At 33.9% G+C, this 22,978-nt stretch overlaps 1 protein-coding gene across 1 annotated transcript in view; it reads right to left on the reverse strand.

The window, feature by feature from the left end:
• TFPI (tissue factor pathway inhibitor) overlaps positions 1–18,928 on the reverse strand; it is a 106,058-nt gene extending 87,130 nt beyond the window's left edge. The window contains exon 1 of the mRNA XM_040475602.1: positions 18,867–18,928. The gene's annotated coding sequence lies outside the window, so the exon portion shown is untranslated. The remainder of the gene's footprint in view (positions 1–18,866) is intronic.
• Positions 18,929–22,978: the final 4,050 nt, after the last annotated feature.

A 22,978-nucleotide genomic window follows, 5' to 3' on the forward strand; every position in this document is an offset into this window, starting at 1 on the left:
GCGCCCCCAAACAGGTGTTTTCTGAATAATCCATTTATCAGCTATTTTTTGACCACCTATTACATGACACTACTGGGACTATAGCAGTGAACAAACCAGATAAACATTGCTGTTTTCTTGGAACTTACATTTAAGTGCGTTTTTCATCAAAGGGGTCAGGGGAAATACTCAGGCATATGACATAGCTTTTGGCCATGTAATGGCACAAACTATCTCAGTTTTCTTTGTTGACAAATTTTGTCTGAATAAACATGTGGTTTGGGTAGGACAAAGTCATAATTGCAGAGGGATTTATCAGAAGACTTGAAGAAAAGATCTGGCTTTGGGGAAAATGTTTAAGGGGCAAAAGGAAGCAGAAGAATAATAGGAAAATGTCAATGTAAGTAATAGCGTTCTCAGAATTTAATGAGTATAATTAAAAGAAGAAACAAGGAAAATATAAATTTAAATTGAGTGTTGTTTCAGGCTAGAAAGGTATTCTAGAAAGTAAGCAGAATAAGGTTGAATAATTGGTACCTTAACATGTAATGAGCAATCACAAAACCACAACCCTTATATTCCAATGGAAAGATAGTGATAAACAGGTGGTGTCCATTTTGCACACTCAGAAAAGCAAGGCTAATTAGAAGTGCTGTACTTGTAAATTCAGTTCCATTAAAAGCAAAACCAATTCAGGAAATGGTATTTTCATGGCATGATTTTTTTTTTTCTGAGTTCTACTAGGATTGTGTCAAATCCATATATGAGTTATTCATTTGAGAGTTTAGAAAGTGAGGTGCCTGCCAAAAACCCATCTGGACGGAGAAGAGTATCTATTTCCACTTTTTTGACAATAGTCATTTTTCTTTCTTTTGATGTTGAAGTCATTCAGAATCCAGGTCACATTCATTAAAGTAAGACTAAAGTAAAACTAAACCATGAAAAGTATGACAAAACTTGGTTTTCATTCTCTCACAAAAATTGAAGTAATGAAATGCATAAGTGACAAGATCAATCTAGATTTTTCATGTTTATCTTATTTAGGGAGTGTATCCTTCCTTTTACAAAAATAGATGACAACTGATATGCATTTGCTTTAGTGTAATATTTCAGGCTTCATTATCTACATGTCACTAAGCATGGAAATAATCTTCGGTGAGTATTAACATTCTTTTATGGCACATGGGTTAGGGGGCTGTTTTCCATCTTGAAACATTTCTCCTGATACTTGTTCTATTCATTCTTTGTGGATAGCATGTACCACTCATAATCAGTAAGGACCCAGATTTATTTACTGTCTGAAATAACTTTAACTCCAGTCCACTCCACAGTCTCTCTTCCTCTTTAGTAGTCAGTATCATGAAGTTGGGGTGAATATTTTTTGTTTACGATGTTGTACATTGCTATATATGATTTTTTTCCACAAATAATTCATCCAATTGTTTTTTATTTTACTTAAGATTTTATTTTTAAGTAACTTTCCCACCCAACACGGGACTTAAACTCACAACCCCAAGACCAAGAGTCTCTTCCTTTTCTGACTGGGCCAGTCAGGTGCCGCAACCCCCCTCCCCCCGCCAATTGTTTTTTAAAAAACACATAAATAGTATATTACTCTATTTCGTTTGCAACTACATTTTTTCACACATGATTACATTTCTGAAATGTATATGTATTTACCTTTGTGGATCTCCTTTCACTTTTGCTTTGGTATAGTATTCCATTTATTTTTTTTTTAATTTTTTTTTTAACTTTTATTTATTTTTGAGACAGAGAGAGACACAGCATGAATGGGGGAGGGGCAGAGAGAGAGGGAGACACAGAATCGGAAGCAAGCTCCAGGCTCTGGGCCATCAGCCCAGAGCCCGACGCGGGGCTCGAACTCACGGACCGTGAGATCGTGACCTGAGCTGAAGCTGGACGCTTAACCGACTGAGCCACCCAGGCGCCCCTCCATTTATTTAAAAAAAGGCAATTAATTTTTTTCATCTCTATGCTTAGGGCAAGTTAGTTTGATTAGCTTGCTTTCTACTTGTTTTTGCTTCAGTGAACATTCTTACACGACATCCTGCACAAATCTAAACGTATGTTCTAAATAGATATGTAAGATTGGAATTGCTGCATTGTAGAATAAGAGGCTTTTTAGTTAATGCAAGGTATTCTATATTGATCATCACAGAACTATATAAGAACTACTTATTTCTCCACATGCTTGCCAAAAAGTGTTGTCAGAATTTTACATTTCTGATATACTGATATTAAGAAATGCCATCTTATTGCTGATTTTGCTTTTATTTCTTAGATTTCTTGTAAGAAAATATTCATATTTATTGATTTACTGATCTGAGAAATGCCTGTTCATATCCTTTGACTCTTTAAAATACTAGGTTTGCTGTTCTGTCTTGTTTTTATTAAAAAAATTTTTTTTAATGTTTATTCATTATTGAGAGAGACAGAGCATGAGCAGGGAAGGGGCAGAGAGAGGGGGACACACACAGAATCCAAAGCAGACTCCAGGCTCTGAGCTGTCAGCACAGAGCCCGTCACGGGGCTCGAACTCACAAACCATGGGATCATGACCTGAGCCGAAGTCGGACACCCAACCGACTGAGCCACCCGATCTCAGTCTTGTTTTTATTTAAATAATAAATGTTTCTTATATATTTTGGGAAATATTTTCTATTGGTTATATGAATTAGAGATGCCTTCTCCAAATATGTATGTTGTCTTTCTGGTTTGCTTAGAGTGGGTGGTTTTTGTTTTTGTTTTTTTGTCAAATAAGGATTAATACTGAGGCAGGTAAATATATCAGTCTTTTCCTTAATGGCTTGTGCTTTAAAAATCTTATATAAAAAATTCTACCTATCGTAACATGGATGAATATATTATTCTACATTTTCTTCTAAAATTTTACTTTTAAATCTTTAGCTTTGAAATCTTCATTTTCATCTTCTGTTTCAAACATTTCAAAGTTCTTTCGGCTATTTTTTTTTCACTCTTTACATCTTCCATATGAAGTTTAATATTGGTGTGCCGGTTTCTTCAAAACCAGTTACTGTTGACTGGTAATGCATTGAATTAATAAATTAATTTGGGAAGAGCGAGCTTGAATAACTAAGAAGAGCTAAGATTTAGTGACTTGGGAGATGTACTGAGCTTCGCTCAGAGACAAGCAGCTCATTAATAAAAGCAGAAGTAAAGGTTGAACTCACTGGGTTCATGCCAGTGAGACTGATGCAATCATGCAGGGGACTGCACTAAGAAGGGTTCTATGCCTAGTTTAATACTGTGCCATCACCATCTTAACTTCTGATCAACTGATCCACAGTTTCCTTTTGCTACTAGACCCCCCAAATTATGTAGCTGGTGTTAGAGAGTACATGGGTAGAGTGGCATAACATGGGCAGATAGGGTGGTGGGTGTATTTGGAAGTTCTCTTCCATTGGCTTTTATTTTCTCAATGAAATAGGAAGAAAAGGTTATTTTTCTCCCTGTGCTGCATTCTGGGTTATATCTCAAGGTCTCATATTCAGTTCATTAATTCTTTCTGTGTCTAATCTGCTGTTTGATTGATTCAATACTTATTATTTTTAATTAATTTATTTTTTAATGTTTATTTACTTTTGAGAGAGAGAGAGAGAGAGAGAGAGAGAGAGAGAGAGAGAGAGTGAGAGGAGGAGGGGCAGAGAGAGAGGGAGACAGAATCTGAAGCAGGCTCCAGGCTCTGAGCTGTCAGCACAGAGCCCGACGCGGGGCTCGAACTCACTGATAGTGGGATCATGACCTGAGGTGAAGTCTGACACTTAACTGACTGAGCCACCCAGGTGCCCCAATTCAATAAATTTTTAATTTTTGTGCTGTATTTTAATTCTATTTGATTTTCTTTGAACTCTGCCTTTTTTCATAATTTGGTGTTTTTTGTTTTATGCTTTTCGTTTTTTGTTTTTTATTTAATGATTTTATATGTACTTTCTGGCCTTTTTTTTCTTTAGTATTTTTTTTTTTTTTAAGTTTTAGGTACTCTAATCATCCTGTTGACTATGTGGTTGCTAGTGGTTATTTATGACACAAATAACTTTCAAAATGTTTTCAGCTTCACAGTGAGATTATTTTTGATAATCCTGTCTTGGGTTATGTATCTTTTCAGAGAGTTTGTACATTTGCATTTGCCAGGTATTCCAGATGACAGCTATTATCCCATTTGGAAACTTTTTTTCACCCTTTATACAGGCATTTTATTTCATAAAATTGTCATAATGCATTGACTTTATTAGAACAACATAATTTACTGCTGTTTTTGGAAAACAAACATGTGTGAGTGAATGGGGGAGGGGTAGAGAAAGAGGGAGAGGATCCAAACAGAGCCCAATGCAGGGCTCCAACCCACAAAATCGTGAGATCATGACCTGACCCCCAGTCAGACACTTAATGGACTGAGCCACCCAGGTGTCCCCAATAAGTGAGTTTTAATACAACTGGAAGGTCTGCAAAACAATTTGAGTAACAACTACACTTTATTTATGATGTACTGTTTTATTTTCTTTATTTGTTCTTTAGTTTCCCAATAATCAATTAAAAGTCAAAAAGAGGAATACAGTTTAGTTTTAAAGACATTATTTAAATTCAGTAAAAACTTGCATGTATAGGATAAAATTTTTGCCAACTAACACATATTATTCTTCCCAGTTCATACTCTATTTCAGTGTTTTAAATTTTAATCACACAAACAGAGCTCTTATTATTTAATAACAACTCTATATAAACATAAATTTTTATGAATAAAACATTAAAGCTTTATGTAACATGAAATATTCTAGATCATAGAAAAATGGAATGTTTCTTATATCATTTTACATATTTATCATAACCTTAATATCATAACACATTAGGAAACTCTAGAATAATTCACTTAGCACTATTAATTTTCTAAATACATTGATTAGAAATATAATTTCCCATAGCATGAAAATAATAACACCAGAAGCAGAAAGGAGTTAGAAATATAAGTTTTGTTCAGAATTAGGGCACCAAATAAGCAATTACACATACACATTAAAAAGAAACCCCAGGGGTGCCTGGATGGCTCAGTTGGTTAAGTGTCCACTTTGGCTCAGGTCATGATCTCACAGTTCATGGGTTCAAGCCTCACATCCGGCTCTCTGTTGTCAGCACGGAGCCCACCTCAGATCCTCTGTCCTCCTCTTTCTTTGTCCCTCCCCCACTCACATGGTGCTCTCTCTCAAAAATAAATAAACAACAACAAAAAAAGGAAAAAATACAAATATTTAAAAAAAGAAAAAACATATGTCAAGAAATATTTGTTAAAATTCTATATGCAATCAGAATTAAATATCTAAACATTATTAAGGAAAGAGGAATCGACAGAAATTGCTTAAAAACAATGAAGAATATTCATACACACACACATACACAGATAAACCAGCAAACAATATGTAAGACAGTGCAACACTGAGATAATTAAAAGTAACAAAAAGACAGGAATGTCCATTATCATGAAATTTTTCAATATTATTTTTGGCACTTTAGGTCTGTACTGCCCAATACATTAGCTATTGTTCACATGTGAATGTTTAAATGATTTACAATTAAATCAAACTTAAAAGTCAATTCCACAGTTATACTAGCCATGTGCACCTAGTAACTCCCCTGTTGGTAGTGAAGATTTAAAGCATTTCCATCATCACAGAAAATTCTGTTGGATAGTGCTGTTCTTCTAGATAATGCAACAAGACAATAAAAAAAAAATTGTATACACATTAAAATAGGGAGAGAAACTTACTCTTAGATGTAGGCAACCAGATTGTATACCTAGAAAACTGAAGAAACTACAAGTACATCAGTAAGGAAATTTGTTGACTGTTTAGGTTAATACACACAAAAAAATCAATGTAGCCTTTTTTCTCTATTAACAATTACCATTGAAAAATGGAAATAAAAAATACTCTGTTATTGTAGCAAATAATGAACACACAAATAGTAAACAGTAAATGACAGAGTACCCATATATAAATTTAATGGCAAAAATGAAAAATCTGTATAATTTGTTTTTGGTGTATTTTTGATGGGCATTAAACAGGACCTGTGCAAAATGGAGAAACTATGTACCTAAATAGAAATGATTGCAAAATTAATGAATAATTTCAAGCAATTCCATAATAATTTGATTTTTACTTTAGATTTTAAATAAGATTTTATATTTCAGAAGAATTATACCTACTAAAATTACAAAGACAAACTGGAAGAAGAGGTTCTGTTCTTGCTTTACTAGATATTAAAATTGAATATGAAAACATCATATGCAAAAGAAAGTATATTATCTCATTAAGGTGCATAGTAACTCATGGAATATATAAAAAGCCTAAAAGAGTCTAACATGGTGTTATATAGGAAATAATTCAGTGGGAAATTGTTTATTTAATAAATGTTGCTGTGGGTTGATTAATCATCTGACAAAAGAAAAGGCAGATCTTACTTCATTATTTAAAAACCACTGTCAATGAAGTAAATGCTTAAATGTAAAGAAAATGAACAAATACTTTACAAAAATAGTAGAAAAATGAAGTGCTATAGGTGTTACTAAATGCAGAACATATTCAGAAAATAGAAAAGGGATAAAAGTATAAAAGGGATATATTTAACTACACATTTTTATTGTGTGGCAAAAGATACCACAAAGTAGCTAATGGCAAATGATAGTAGTAAAGGCTAAACAAATATATCTTAATATAAAAAATTAATATATCCTACAAATAGTTCTGATAAGTTGATTTAAGAAAAGACAAATACCAAGCTAGAAAAATGGCAGTTGTGGCAGACATGGTTAATAGCCATCAAATATTCCCCAAATATACCTCATTTGTATTTCCCAGACTTACTAACAGTCTGATACCATAAGACTAGGTAGCGTGAGAAGTCACAGATAGTATCTGAAAGCTAAGGCTGCAAAGAGCTTTTATGTCTCCTCTGCGATTCTTTGAGTTTTTGGAAGCTCTCTTGGAACAAATACTATAGGTAGTTCAGATATAACACTGAAGGGTCTTTTCCAGTCTAAGTCCCTGAGTGACTGTGGATCTGGGTTTGCTGCTAATTCATTCTGGGCATGTAACATGATTGAGAAATAAAATTCTCCTTGTTAAGCTATCAAAGTTTCTGGGTTAGTATATTATCAGAGCATATCCTAGATTATCCTAATACAGCAGGCAAGTTATAGAAGAAGAAATAAAACAGTAACATGATCATTAGGAATATTTCAGCCTCACAGGAATGCAAGTTAAAGCAATAATTAAATAATATTTTTGTCTTCAGATTTACCAAACTTTCAAAATTTGATAATATCCAGTGCTATGACACAATAGGAGAAAATGAATCTCTTTTTCACTTTTTTCATGATTTGTTACAAGTTTTAGAAAACCAATTTGTAAAAGATATTAAACAAACAAGAAAATACATAGTCTTTAACCCAGCATTTCCACTTTAAAAGATGTGTCCATGGAATATCATGTAAAAATAAATGCAATAGTAGTTACATGCATACACATACAAAGATGTTTGTTGCAGGCAGCATGATTTCAATATAAAACTAAATAGCTGGAATACTGAACATCTAGCAATAGAACAAAGGTTGAACACGCTTTTGACCTAAGGAATGGTCAATATGTTTGTCAAGAGAATTTTTTCAAAGTTCAAGTGTACTATTTGTGACCCATATTTTTGTAAAAGAAACGAATAATCTCTACATGTGCATGTATCTAAGATATTCATATTAATATAGGGAAAGTATGAAAGAATATACTAAAGACTGTTGAAATTAAGTCAATATTGTGGGAAAAGAAATACAAGAGTGGAGATGATTAAAGCTTTCTTTATACATTTTTGTATCGTCTTTACTTGAGACAATATGTACATACTAACTTAGGGATGAAAGAAGAAAGAAGTCATTTCTAAATATTACAAAGAGAATTTTATACGCTTCTGAGCCTTTCATGTGGACAGATATTAACATTATTTGTTAACAATTTCATAATGGGTAGTTAGCAAAAACTATGTTTTTCTCTCAAGATTTCTATCGTTCGACTTTACTTATGCTGCATAAAAATAGAAACGGGTTCTAATTATGTTGAAAGGATATATCAATAAGTGTCTCAATGTTATGTTAATATAGTCAGTTTTGTGTGAACAAGTTATGTTAGCTTAAGTGAAAATCATTGAAATAAAATGTGTTTCCCTGTTTCACCTATTGCTAATAATTTTCCTGTAAGCCTAAAAAATGGTATCTCCACAGGGAGACTTCAACTATTTAAAGGTAACTATTACTGATTATTTATGCTTTTCTTTCTTGGCTTAAACATTTTCAAGTTTCTTCAGCTCTCATATTACAAATTTCAACACCTAAACGCTTCTTAAGATGCTTTAACTTGTCAATGACTCTCTTAAAATAGGCAACAAGAACTGAACATAGTATCCAGATGCGGTCTAGCCACTGGAGTTCACCATTGACTTATTTCTCCCTTTGTTTTTGAAAAAAAACAATTAAAATAAAAAAATGAAACCAGAATAAAAATAGAAATTAAAAAAATTAAGGCAATTTAAATAAAAATCTTTATTGTGAATAGGCTATATCAAAACTGTGGTCAGCTAAGATCTCTTAACATTTACTTTTTAGTGTGAACTATTATCACATTGTATCTCTCTTATAATATATTTTTGTAACTCATGTGACATTTTGTATGTACCTCTGTTAATTTCATAGTGGGGGCATTCCATTTTTTTCATCCTATCATGATTGCATTAAATTGTGATTTTTTTAAAAAAAAATCCATGTATTAACTTTTACCACTATGGTTTTAGAAATGGTAAATTAGGGGCGCCTGGGTTGCTCAGTTGGCTAAGCGTCTGACTTTGGCTCAGGTCATGATCTTGTGGCTGGTGAGTTTCAGCCTCACGTCAGGCTCTGTGCTGACAGCTGGGAGCCTGGAGTCTGCTTCAGATTCTGTGTCTCCCTCTCTCTCTGCCCCTCCCTCCTCTCAAAAAATAAACATTAAAAAATAATAAAATAAAGATAGAAATGATAAACTACAATGAAAATATTGAATTACTCAATGCCACAGAGTAGCATGACTGTGAAGTCCTCCACATCCCAAACACACACAACACCCAATTTAATTTATGCAAGTTTGTAATATACCTACACATTCACCATTTCCCTCAATATTCACTTTCCAAATATTCAATAAGAATGATGAATAATCCCATGAAACATCTTGGTAATGATCTACCATTCAGGGGAAGACATGCATTCACTGCGAGAGATTAATATTGTCAATGATTGTTGTTTGACTCTTTTTTAATTAACAGACTCTGCTTTTGAGGACACTTTAGATTTACATTGAAAATGAGAAGATAGTACAGAGTTCCATATTATTCCATACAAGCAGTTTCAGATTACCCCATTATTATTAACTTACTGCATTATGTAGCACATTTGTTACAATTGATGAATTAACATTGATATATTATTATTAACTAAAGTCTGTAGTTAATATTGAGGCTCACAATTGTACAGTTCTATGGGTTTTAATAAATGCATAGTGTCATGTATTCACCTTTATAGCATCATATGGAATCTTTAGAATAGTTTCACTGCCCTAAAAATCCTCTGTGCTTCATCTATTCATCCCTCTCTTCTGACAACCACTAAACATTTTAATTTCTCTATAGCTTTGTCTTTTCCAGAATGTCATATAGTTAGAATTATACACTACATAGTCTTTTTAGACTAGCTTTGCTTTCTTGAAAATATGCATTTAGCTTTGCTCCATGCCTTTTTGTGGCTTGATAGCTCATTTCTTTTTATGGCTAAATACTCTTCTGTTGTGTGGGTGTATCGCAATTGTTTTTTCACTCACCTACTGAATGATATTTTGGTTGCTTCCAGTTTGGGGTGCAAACTGCTGTATAGAGCTGCCATAAATATTTGTGTGTAGGTTTTTGTATGGACATAAGGTTTTAGTTTATATCAGTAAATGCTAAAGAGCACAATTGCTGGACCAGATGATAAGACCATTTTTAGCTTTTTAAGAAACTGCAGACTTCCCCAGCAGGTGGCCATAACGTTTTGTATTCCCACCAGCAATGAATGAGAATTCCTGTTGCTCTACATACTTACCAGCATTTGTTATAATCAGTATATTTTTATTTTAGCCATCTATTAAGTGTGTAGTGATATATTGTTGTTTTAACTTGCAATTCCCTTGTGACATAGGACACTGCATTTGAAGAGTTCTTCGTATATTTTGGGTATAATCCTTTATCAGCCATGCTTTGCAAATATTTTCTCCCAATCCATGGCTTATTTTTTCATTCTCTAAGTGATTGACTGGTTTATATTTTCACCCAATGATTTGTTATATGGATACATTCTTAGAACATTTAAAACAAATAGAAAAAAATGTGTGTAGTTTAATACTTAATAACACTTTTTCTTTTCCTTGTATAGCAAATCTAAAACATATTCTTTGATTAAATCTCAGTTGTCACTGGATGTCACTGTTGCTTTACAAAATATGACTGTTTTGTTCATAAAGACTGTTTCGAACATTTCCTAAATAAGCACTTTATGAAAAGAAGAAAATCCATATTGTTAAGTACCTGTCAATTAGGTTTAGGTACAAGCTACATAGGATATCAATAATTAGGTAAACATTTATTTTTTAATTTACAAGATATTAGTTTCTTGCTAAACTTACAGACATGTTTCACATAGCACAAAGAATTCACTAGGAAGACTATACAGAACTAAGATAGTTTTTTGAACAATAATTTTTTTCAAGGTAGAGGATTAAGATTTAGTCCACATATGGTACATGGCTAATATGTAGCACATTAAGAAATTTCAAACTATTTTATTACTTACAAAACATTTTAAATCAATATATGTAATATATATATTTAAATATGTGTATGTAAACATATTTACATACATATATGCTCAAGCACTAAAAACCTAAATGCTTAATATGGAATAAATTCATCCTATAGACACTTTTTATCATAACCTCCGTATAACCCCTAGATATCATAACCATCAGCTAAACCTGCCTCTACAGATCAGTTTCTCTTGCAAAATGCCTTATACCGAAACAGTTTTTGCACATGTCCTTCCATGCCTTGACTTTGTCCCACCCCATTGTCAGGCTGAACTATTCCACTGTAAGCATCCTTTCCTCAAAGACTCCTATATTGGGTTAGAATCTCTTATTTTACATTATCTTAGATCTGCCCTATGGGGCTATAAACTTTCTGAAAGTGGTAGAGTATCTGCTTTATTGATTCCTAATTTCCAGTAGCACATATAACATCATTCGTAAAAATGTGCTTAATTGTGAAACTTTGGTTAGCATGACTACTTTAACAGTGTAAAATATGTAATACTAAAAGTCACTTACAATCATAAGAAATATTACTAAAAACTCATTTGGAGAGATATGGATAAAGTTCTAAATCTAAAATAAATATAGTTGATAAATAATTTACTTAATTATTCCTTAGACCAAAGGATATAACTAATTACTCTGTTACATATCTATACCTAAGTCTGAAATGGATGGCACTTCCAGTGTGTTATATTAGTCACAGAACATAATATTTCTAGTCTTGTTAATTGTTTATGCAGGTTATATTCCTAGGCATCTAATTGGATTTATGTAACAATGAATCCCCCATTTGCTCTATGCAAGTTTTTCTCAGCTTCGTATATTTTGTAGGAACAGAAGCGGAAACAGTTTGCAGTGGAGACTACATGGCTCTCAGAACACATTGCTGAGGTTGCACAGAACTTTGCAAAGGATACAAAAAATTGTTTTAGGTATTTGCATTTCATATCAGAATTGGAACACAACTTTAGATCTCTATTTTGAATGGGAATGTAACAAGACAAAAATCCTCTGGGATTTACAGCACAGAATTAGGGCATAGGGTTTCTGAACACCTAAACTTGACATAATGAAAATGACACCTAAACTTGACATAATGAAAATAAAGGAAACAGACAAACTCTCTCTCCAAAATAAAACAACGAAGATTCAATACATTCTCTTAACATACCAATCCTATGTATAATCTTTCCTATGCATGATCACGTTTTCCTATGTATTATCCTTTCTAATTTAAAAAATACTTTATACAACAAGCAATTATGTCACTATGAACCTGATTTGTTGAGTACATCAGAGAGGGTATGTAGATACAAGAGACTCTGTCTTATCTGTACAAAGCAATAGCCATTGGTAGCATTCATTGTTGGTCCTTGGAAGATGATTGTTAACAAAAGTCTTCAAAAATATGGACTGACAAAAATCATACTCTTAAGTCACAGTTAGGAAAACATATATAAAATAATATACTTATGCAGAATGAATCAGAAATCTTATGATCCGTGATATTATGGCGAAAGAGTGGTTTGCTAAAAATTACTTGAAACTCACAGCGCATGATCACCTTTATGTGATAGAGGTGTATTAAAAATTTGGGTTCACTTAAAAGAATAAATACTTTGGAAGGAACAAAAAGGAAAATAATTACCGTGAATTACAGTGTTGTTAAGTAATATATATTCAAAAACAGTTATGAAATTTCTCTTGTTTTTGTAATAAAACCTACACATAAAAAAATCCCTCTTTTCTACACACCAATAAAATCAGTGGTTTTTTTTTAAAGGATGGGTGGTGTTTAATATGGATGTAGAGTGACTCATGCAACCATCCATCATGGTATTCTGTTGATTTCTAAAGCAATGTATATGGGAACGTTATTTGCCGTGGTAAAATGTGAATGTGAACATTTCAATGATGTTACTAAGAGAAATGGTAATGGGAGTTTTTGACCTGCAACTATCTATAATTAGTTTATTATCGATGGAAAGAAGATTTCCATCAGTATAGACTATCTGATAATCATGCAGAATAAAACAATAGGATCAAATCTGAATTACCATAGCAGATAAAGAAGTTGACTTTATATCTGAGAAACAAAGGAATATATAAATATAGGTAATGAAGAAAGGCAATTGGCAACTGAAACTACTTACCATGGTAAGTAGGTATAAATCTAAGATTTATTGATACTGGTACAAGGAGAGCATTTTTAAAAATTATTTATTTGAGAGGAAGAGCATGCAAATGTGCAAGCAGGGGAGGGGCAGAGAGAGGGAGAGAGAATCCCAAGCAAGTTCTGCACTGTCAGTGCAGAGCCTGATGCAGGGCTTGATCCCATGAACCATGAGATTATGACCTGAGCCAAAATCAAGAGTCTGCCGCTTAACCAACTGAGCCACCCCAGGCGACCCCTAAGGAGACCATTTTTAAATATAATACAGTTTGTAGGGGAGATTGCTACTTTCTCCCGATATTATGGTAACTATATAATTTATTTTGCAAATTGGAAGTTCTCTAACAGTGAAGGAGCTTAAATATTAAGGGATTCCAGAAGAAGGACTACATTTTTACCTGAATTTACAGCAATTTTTTACCTGAATTTACAGCAAACTTGGACACGTGTTCAGTCTACCTAAGATCCATTCTCTACTTCTCTTAGGATAATAAAAGAGATATTAGAACGTATTAATGTGCATAAAAGAATTTGTATTGCAAGAATGTATAGTAAAAATGTATATTTCATAATATTGGAAATATTTATACATAAATATTACAATATGCATTTCTTCAGATAAATGAGTTCTTTAGGTAACAACTCAGGGCAACATAATTGCAAAGCATATGCCTGGGAATCCAAGCAATTACTAATAACTAAATTTATCTATAATCTATCGATCGATCTATTTAACATCACCTATCTATCTTAAACAATTCATGTAAGGTGAAAATGGTCTTAATAGAAAAATTGCTAAATCAACCAAAATTGACTAAATTATGCAAAATTAATGATTCAACACATATGTCTATGTAGCTGATATAAGCAAGTACCGCCTTAATTAATTCTTTTTTTTTTTTTTAATTTTTTTTTCAACGTTTATTTATTTTTGGGACAGAGAGAGACAGAGCGTGAACAGGGGAGGGGCAGAGAGAGAGAGGGAGACACAGAATCGGAAACAGGCTCCAGGCTCTGAGCCATCAGCCCAGAGCCCGACGCGGGGCTCGAACCCACGGACCGCGAGATCGTGACCTGGCTGAAGTCGGACGCTCAACCGACTGCGCCACCCAGGCGCCCCTCGCCTTAATTAATTCTTGACTGCATTAAAGAGTGGGAAATCAGTGAAAAATTGTAAAAGCATTAAAATGTTTTTCTTGGGAAATTAATTTTCTCATGTTTTGATAAGGCTAATGCTAACTTACTTTGGAAACTACCTTTGCTATAGCTTCCACTATGTTCTAGAAGCTAGTCATCATTTACCTCTTTATTCTCAAAATCAATCATCACACCTTATATTTTATAGTACCTGATAATTTATAAAATGTTTTTATATCCATACATGATCCTGATAGTTTCATTATGAGTGATACATATGAATATTTATGCATTCAGTTTGAGTGAGAAGGAATAAAATTACCTTCAATGTATGCAGATTTTCTTTTAAATTTAGTTCTACCAAAGAACCACTTCAATTGGTTTGACAAGCAAGTTTCAAGCTTTGACATGCACTTTATGTATTCCTGCATATAAACAACCCAAACACAGTGGTTTAAAATGGTGTAAAAGGCCAGACAGTAAATATTTTACACAGTGTGGACCACATGCTGTTGCTTTTGCATGTTGTTATTATTGTTGTTTATCTCTTAAAAATATAAAAATGATTGATTCTTAGGTTGAAGTCCCATATATAAAAAAGTTGAGGGATGGATTTGGCCTGTGGTTGTGGTTTTCCCAGCCTCACTTAAACAACAACCATTTTATTTACCCTAATTCTGTGGATCAGAAATTTGGGCTGGGTTTTGCTAAGTGGTCTTTTTCTGGTCTCACTGGGATCATGGCTCTGGTTAACTAAGAGCTCAGCTGGAACTGTATGGTCTAAGACAGCCCAATTCACATCTGAGTTTGGTGCTGATTGTAAGCTGTGTTGTGGTGTCTCTCATCCTTCAGGAGGCTGACCCCAACTTCAAACAATTACCTGAGGATTCTAAGATTATATTGGAAACCGTAAGTTAGAAGTCCAGCCCTGATTCAAAGGAATGGGAAATAAACATCACCTAGTGATGGGAGAGTATAAAACCACATTAAAGGTGCATGCATACATGGACAAAAGTAATTATAGCAGCTATTTTTATAAGAAATATATCACATTACTTTAAGATCTAGAAACTTGATGATTTTATGTTAATGATAAGATTTGCTGGAAAGAAGTCATATGACAAGCTAACCTAGCATACCAGTTTATTAATTTGCAAAGGGATTTGACTGCCAAGAAGCCCACAATGCTTGTGCCAGCCAAAAAAATATATATTTTTTTCTATAAACAACATGGAAGTCCACATTTTTTCCTAAAGTTTGCTTCATAAGGAAGAAACTGGTGTGTTTTTGGCATGGGAAACATGAGGTATGGGTAGGAGTAAATTTTTTAATGCTTACTATCCTTGGGACAGATGCTCTGACTTAGGACTTTCAACATAGATACCAGCTTCCCTAGCCTGTGTTCCTTTACTGCAGAGGCATAAAACATAAATAGAGTTTCGCAGACTCTCCTAAGCTAGATATGACATAGGTTCTACCTTGCAGTTGTTCTATCAGATTCAGAAGGAAAAGAAAAAACAAGCATGAATCATGTTTGAGGACAGTAGCTTAGCTTCTGAACACCATGATGGTGGTGTATATATACATACTCTGTAAAGCTTCTAGCATTCAAACTAATCTATAAATTCAATACATTTAAAACTAACATTCCAGAAATTTTGTAGAATTTGATTACTTGATTTAAAAATTTTCATGTAAGGGGCACCTGGGTGGCTCAATTGGTTAAGTGTCCAACTTCGGCTTAGGTCATGATCTCACAGGTCGTGAATTCAAGCCCCACATTGGGCTCTGTGCTGATAGCTCATAACCTGGACCCCGCTTCGGATTCTGTCTCTCTCTCTGTCTCTCTCTGTCTCTCTTCCCCTCCCCAGCTGACACTCTGTCTCTCTCCTTCAAAATAAATAAACATTTAAAAATTAAAAAAAAAATAAAATAATTTTTTTAATGTAAGAGTTATTGCCCGAAGATAGCTAAATGAGTTCTAAACACAAAAGAGTGTCTCCTTTATCAGATATTAAGACACACTGTAAAGATACAACAATCAAAACCTCATGATATGTGCATATGACCAAAAAAGCCCCAACTAGAACAATGTAACAAAACAATAAAAAAAAAAGTTCCATTAACACAGGGGAACTTGGTTGTCATGGTTTAACAAATTTGTGGGGGGAAGGACAGATTGTTTAGGTGGTGGGAATGAGAAACTGGCTTAAATCTATAGAAAAATAAAGTTTACCTGGAGCTCAAATCTATATGTAACTATTAGGTGGATCAAAGACTTCAGTGTGAAAGGCAAAGTATAGTACTAATTCTAAAAGTAAGAGAGACTATTTTTGTTACTATGATGTCATGAAGTATTGCCAAAGTCCCCAGTGAGTGACATGTATTTATTCACACTTCTCTTCAGTGAAGGAAACAATAGAGAATTCAAGAAGGTGAATTACAGGCTGGGGGAAGATGAGTAATACCGAGGGATTAGAACCTAAGATAACAGTAAACTTTGCCCATTAACAAGAAAAAGACCAGAAACTAAGAGAAAAACATTCAAAGGAGGTAAGTATTTTTTAGAATTAATGTGCTGGCTAAAATGGAGGAGATGTTCAACTTTACAAATAATCAAATAAATAAATACAAATATTTAAAACATCAGTGTCACAGGGTGAACGACCTGGTTTGCCTAGCATAACCTGTTTATGATTTATATCTATTTGCAGTTATCATGATCTCTTCTTAGCTATTAAAAATGCTCTGGTTTGGATAGATAAGATTATATTTTTTTTTTTAATTTTTTTTTCAACGTTTATTTATTTTTGGGACAGAGAGAGACAGAGCATGAACGGGGGAGGAGCAGAGAGAGAGGGAGACACAGAATCGGAAACAGGCTCCAGGCTCTGAGCCATCAGCCCAGAGCCTGATGCGGGGCTCGAACTCCCGGACCGCGAGATCGTGACCTGGCTGAAGTCGGACGCTCAACCGACTGCGCCACCCAGGCGCCCCTAGATTATATATTTTCTTATTAGCTATTGTGTTCTATGCTTCAGACGTGAAATAAGTAAGCAGACTGTACCAAGTTGTTGAAAAGACTATAGAAAATTAAGAGCAGATTAATCTTGCTGATGGAGCGTAAGCTGTCAGTGCTACTATGGAAGGCTAACTACCAACCCTTATTGAGACTGTAACTGTGTGTTTCCTCTCACACTGCAGTCCCACCACTGACTGTTTGCCCAAATGACACTGTCACTATTTGTTACTGCATGACTGTGGTAACAGGAAATTGGGGGCACTTATGTATCCATGAACAGAAAAATTAAAAATGATTTGAAATGGGATACTGTGCAGAATTTAGCACTTGGAACTAGATAAACATAAAACAAAAATCGTCAACTATAATGTTAAATGAAAAAAATTGGTGAAATTATAGTCGTAGGTAAATATCATTTGTACATATTAAAAACACAGCCATAAAATAAAATTATTTAAAAATAAGAGTACCTACATATTAAGGACATATACCAAACACAGCAGAGTGAAGCAATGGGAAGAGGCAATGGGGGCGAAAACCTATGGTGAAGGAGAAAACATGCAATGTAAATTGAGGAAGCATGGCGGTGTGTGTGCATGTTTATACTGTACAATATTATACTATGTATAGTAGCATATTTATTTCTCTCTTGCATAACTTAGCAATAGGCTTTTAGTTTACATTTTCTTGAGCCTTTATCTTTGAAAAGTAACACTACATAAACAGCCATATATTTTATTTATTTATTTATTTATTTATTTATGTAGTAACACTACATAAACAGCCATATATTTATTTAGTTTACATTTTCTTGAGCCTTTATCTTTGAAAAGTAACACTACATAAACAGCCATATATTTATTTTTATTTATTTATTTATTTATTTATTTAGTAACACTACATAAACAGCCATATATTTATTTATTTTCCTTCAATTATTGGAAGTATTTCTGTAGTCTGTAATTCTTTGTTGGACACAAGGAAGAGCCAAATAAAATTACTTTAAATATTTGTTTGAAACAATTCCAGATTTGAAGGAAAAATATTAGTATGGATATACACAGTGAAATCAGTGATTACAGTGGAGCCACAATGATTAGTTGTAAGAATAAACCACTTTTCAATTTATCTTTTGACACTCTAAATCAATGACTGACACCACCAGCAATCACACATATAGACTGATTCTTCAAATTTCAATTGGCTTGGTGATGTTTGTATTTGACTTTTGTGGAAACAAAAAACATAATAAAGAGAAGCAACATTATACAAGTCAAAAATAAAAATAACACTGACACTGGAAAATTTATTTAACTCAGAATTCTGGCAAAACATACAGAATATCTTAGATTTCGCTTATGTAATAAAAGATATATATTTATACAAATAAAATACATTCACCAAAAGATGTCTTTACTAATTTTTCTAACATTTACTGATGGCCAAACACTGGCTTCTGAATTGCTTTTATATTTCATCACCTACATTTTATCCTCATAACAGCCCCATGAGTTAATGTTTAGTATGGGTTCAACTGAAGTTAATGGTGATTCTCCTATCTAATTTAAGCGAAGAGGGTTTTAATACAGGGAATGGTACTTACAAAACTCTGGAAAAGACTGGAGGATCAGTCATTAACCTGTACTCCTAAGAATCACTTCCAGCAAAATACTGTAAGACCAGCCCACTGAAGATTGCATCTATGACAAACGCAATCTGAGATTTCTGGTCACTGATTCTAGAATGACACTACTTTTGTCAGTCTTGGAGCGAGGTAATAACCAGCAGAATTGATGATTCTAGAATCCCGCCACTTTGGCTGGAGACTAGGAATCAGAAAACTGCTGTCCAATGATTATCTTCTACTTGATCTACTTAAGGAAAAGAGAAACTTGAGGCTTAGCCGCTCTTCTCTAGTGATTTACTTCTCGAATCTAAGTCTCAAGCAGATGCATCTCTTTGGAAAAATCTAAATCACATCCAGAGCCATAGTTGGCCAGGAATCTGAGAAATGTAACATTTTTAGTTTCCTGCCTAAATAGACAGGACATTAGACAAGTTGAAATGCATGTTGTGTAAGTCGAAGCAAGAATCAGAAATGGAGGAATTAAGTCAGTTGTTGAGGCTACATATTTAATTAATGCTTTGCAACAGGTTCTAATTATACTAATTTTTACAAAGAATTCTTCCTTCCTTCCTTCCTCCCTCCCTCTCTCTCTTCCTCTTTCTTCCTTCCTCCCTTTCTTTCTTTCTCTTTCTTTCTTTCTTTCTTTCTTTCTCTCTCTCTCTCTTTCTTTCTTTCTTTCTTTCGAGAGGGAGCTCAAGCAGGGGAGAAGGGCAGAGGGAGAGTGAGAGAGAATCCCAAGTTTGCTCCACACGCAGCGCAGAACCTGACTCTGGGCTGAATTCCATGAACCCTGAGATCATGACCTGAGCCGAAATCAAGAGTTGGATGCTTAACTGGCTGAGCCACCCAAGTGCCTCAAGAATTATTTTCAATTGGAGAAAACTTCAATGCAAATTGCAAGTTTTCTAAAAGAGGGGAGAAGTTATAACAAAAATTATAAAAATTGACAACTCTGCTCTTCATATGTAAATAATTAATGTGAGGCTGATAATTAGTAAAACCTCTTACTGTCTAAACTAGGCAGCATCTGTTAACATCCCAGGTTCTTAAAATGCTGCAATAAATAACAGCTATGTATAAATTACTTGCATTTAAAGATATTTATAAGATGAGATGTTAGAAAATAATTCTAGGTATTGACTACCTCACCCTTCCTAGTCCAAAACCTCCAAGATAAATACCTCCCTCCCTCTTGGGCTCTTCCTGAGAGAGCCCTCTGTAGTTTGGTGCCTCTAACTCCATTGTTTTCTCTACTCCATTCTCCCCAAGTAATTTCAATTTTAACATCAAATTATAATATAATTATTATTTGGAAACTTGAATTGTGTAGTTTACCTAACAATTTATCAATGCATCTATAAAACCACTAAGCTAAGAAGTGAGATATTTCTTTTATTAACTTGTTGATAAAATTGATATCTATTTTAGTTTGACTTTTGAAGTCAATGTCATTTATTTTTAGAAGTTTAGGTTTTAAACATAGCATAAAGTTGTACTTTTATTTTACATCAAGTAGTGACTGAAACTAAAATTCTCTTTCTGTATCTCTATCTCTATTATATCCATATCTATGTCCATATTCATATGTAATTTTTCTATCACCATTTTCACTAACATCTTCAGTTCACACCGTATTTAGCTGTTTTAATGACATAACTATTATTTCCTCTCTTCTTATGAATAAGAGGTCTACCCATAAGATAGCATAATAGATGGAGCTACTACAGAGATAACCATTTTTTAGGGAGTTTAAAAATAAATCTAGTGCATAGTATAACTGACTGAAACTTCTTGCTAGAAGACAAGTAAGTCTGTAACTATTTCAGAGATATAATAGAAAATATTTTGGTTCAAGATAAAAAGTTCACAAGCACAGTTAGTTTCAGAGGGGCAAATTAAAGGGAAAGGAAATATGCTTTGTGAAAAACTACAAAACATCCCACTAATAAATAAAATTGTATCATACAACTTGTTCAATCTTGTTTCATTCATCCAAAAACATGAAAAAAGGAAGTGCAATAGGAAATGGATATAATCAGGAACTCTTAGAGCAATGTAAGGTTTCAATATTAGAGGCAAATGCTTGTCATTTAATGGAGTAAACGTAGTTTGGTTTTTTTTCCCATAAATAGTATTTTCCATTAATGAATAACAGCATATCTAGATATTTGTAAAAATATTTAAAAAATACATTTGTCATAATGGTATTCCCCCTCCAACTTCATTCTAGAACAGCATATCTTTTTTTTTTTTTAATGTCTATTTATTTTTGAGAGAGAGAGGGGGAGAGAGGCAGAATGAGAGTGGGGAAGGGGCAGAGAGAGGGAGACATAGAATCTGAAGTAGGCTCCAGGCTCTGAGCTGTCAGCACAGAGCCTGACGTAGGCCTCAAACCCACAGACCATGAGATCATGTCCTGAACTGAAGTCGGAGGCTTAATGCCACCCAGACACCCCTAGAACAGTGTATCTTAAAACACATTATGGTCAGGACCATAATACATCTATTAACCTGTACACTATTTACACTATTCTACTTATCACAATACCTAAGTTTTTTTTCTACATTAAAAGAAATTAGAACCTTATGAAAACAAACTTAAAAGCAAAATCAGGTGTTAATAATCACAATACAGTCAGTAATGTTTAATTGAAAATAATTTTCTATAAAAGAATATAATATATATTCACTTAGAGTTTTGTCCACATTGAGAGACTGAAATCCTCTTAGGCAGGTATGACTATGAGTAGTCTTGTACTGTCCTTACGGAATGTCCTTTGCTTATGATACTGATCACATGTTACTGATTCCTTTTTGTCCTGTGTTGTTCTTTACACGTGCTGATTTGAGTTGCAATGTCTCTTTTGCAGGAATCCTTATTTTCATCAGAAAGTTCATACCATAGTTTATGTGAAATCTATTTATTTTTAAAAGAATGTTTATTAATCCATTGTTCCAATCTATTGTATAAAGTGTATGCTATAAATTATATGTTCTACAATTAATAGTGGATTTTCTATTGGTGAAGTACTACACTTTGTGGGTTTGTTTCTCTGCCCTGATTTCTCTGTTCCTGCATATACATTCTCCCTGATGATTTTTTGTGACCTGAATCTCCTCCATCTCCAGAGTGTTCTACTCTTAGAGTGAAATGAAAACAGATGGTCAGAGTTCTTACAGGAAACCATGGCTCACATACATTCAGATAATTCAAAAAGAGTTTATTCCCAAAATACAAATTACAAATTTGGGGAGAAATACAAGAATAATGTAGGGATCCAAATAGAACAGCAGTTTGCTATCAGTACCCCTATGCCTGAAGTGTCAAAAGGAGGGAGGAAACTACAATTGAGAAGGAACAAACAAAAGTCAAGATAGAGCACACCACCTTGACAGGAGCCACACTGATGATGTGACCTTTATGTGAGGGCATTGAAAGCTCAAGGCAACTTCACAAAGGGAGAGCTATGGGAATACATACCTTGATATTCCTCTTCTGTTTTCTCTCTCACTCTCTCTCTCTCACTCTTAGTCTGTCTCTGTATTTCTGTCTCTGTCTCTTTGTTTCTCTTTCTCACTTCCTGCCAGGACTCCCCAAAGACTGCATTTAACTCCAAACTAGTGTAAATGGTGATCTTATTGATGTAATCCATAGGGATCAGCCTCCTGAAGAAATAGGGCAGGATGGAGACAGGAGATAAAGTGAATCCGAAGGATCAAAGATACCTAGCACAGTCCACTTTTTTGCCTCTTGTCTTCTTTCTACAACTTGTCTGTACATTTGAAAGCATGAGGTCTGATCAGCTACTTTATCATAAAAGGGTACCATTAATTAGTTCTTACTCCTACCTAAAACCTAAGGTTTTAAGTACTCTTGTGTTCTCCATATAGCGGTGGTGGTGGGGCGGTGGTGATGGGGTGGGGGGGAAGGATGTTGTAGAAAGTAACTTATTAAGTGATATAAAACTGTAGCTACTATAGTCCTTTTCGGTCATTAGCATTGAGGCCAAAGTTGACAATTATAACTGTTTTCCACCACTATTCAACATTTCTCTTACCCTCTGCCTCAACCAAGTGAGACTCTACCT

This window comes from Herpailurus yagouaroundi, unplaced genomic scaffold (genome assembly GCF_014898765.1).
Source record: "Herpailurus yagouaroundi ecotype Mexico unplaced genomic scaffold, PumYag 140, whole genome shotgun sequence".
In the NCBI taxonomy this organism is placed as follows: domain Eukaryota; kingdom Metazoa; phylum Chordata; class Mammalia; order Carnivora; family Felidae; genus Herpailurus; species Herpailurus yagouaroundi.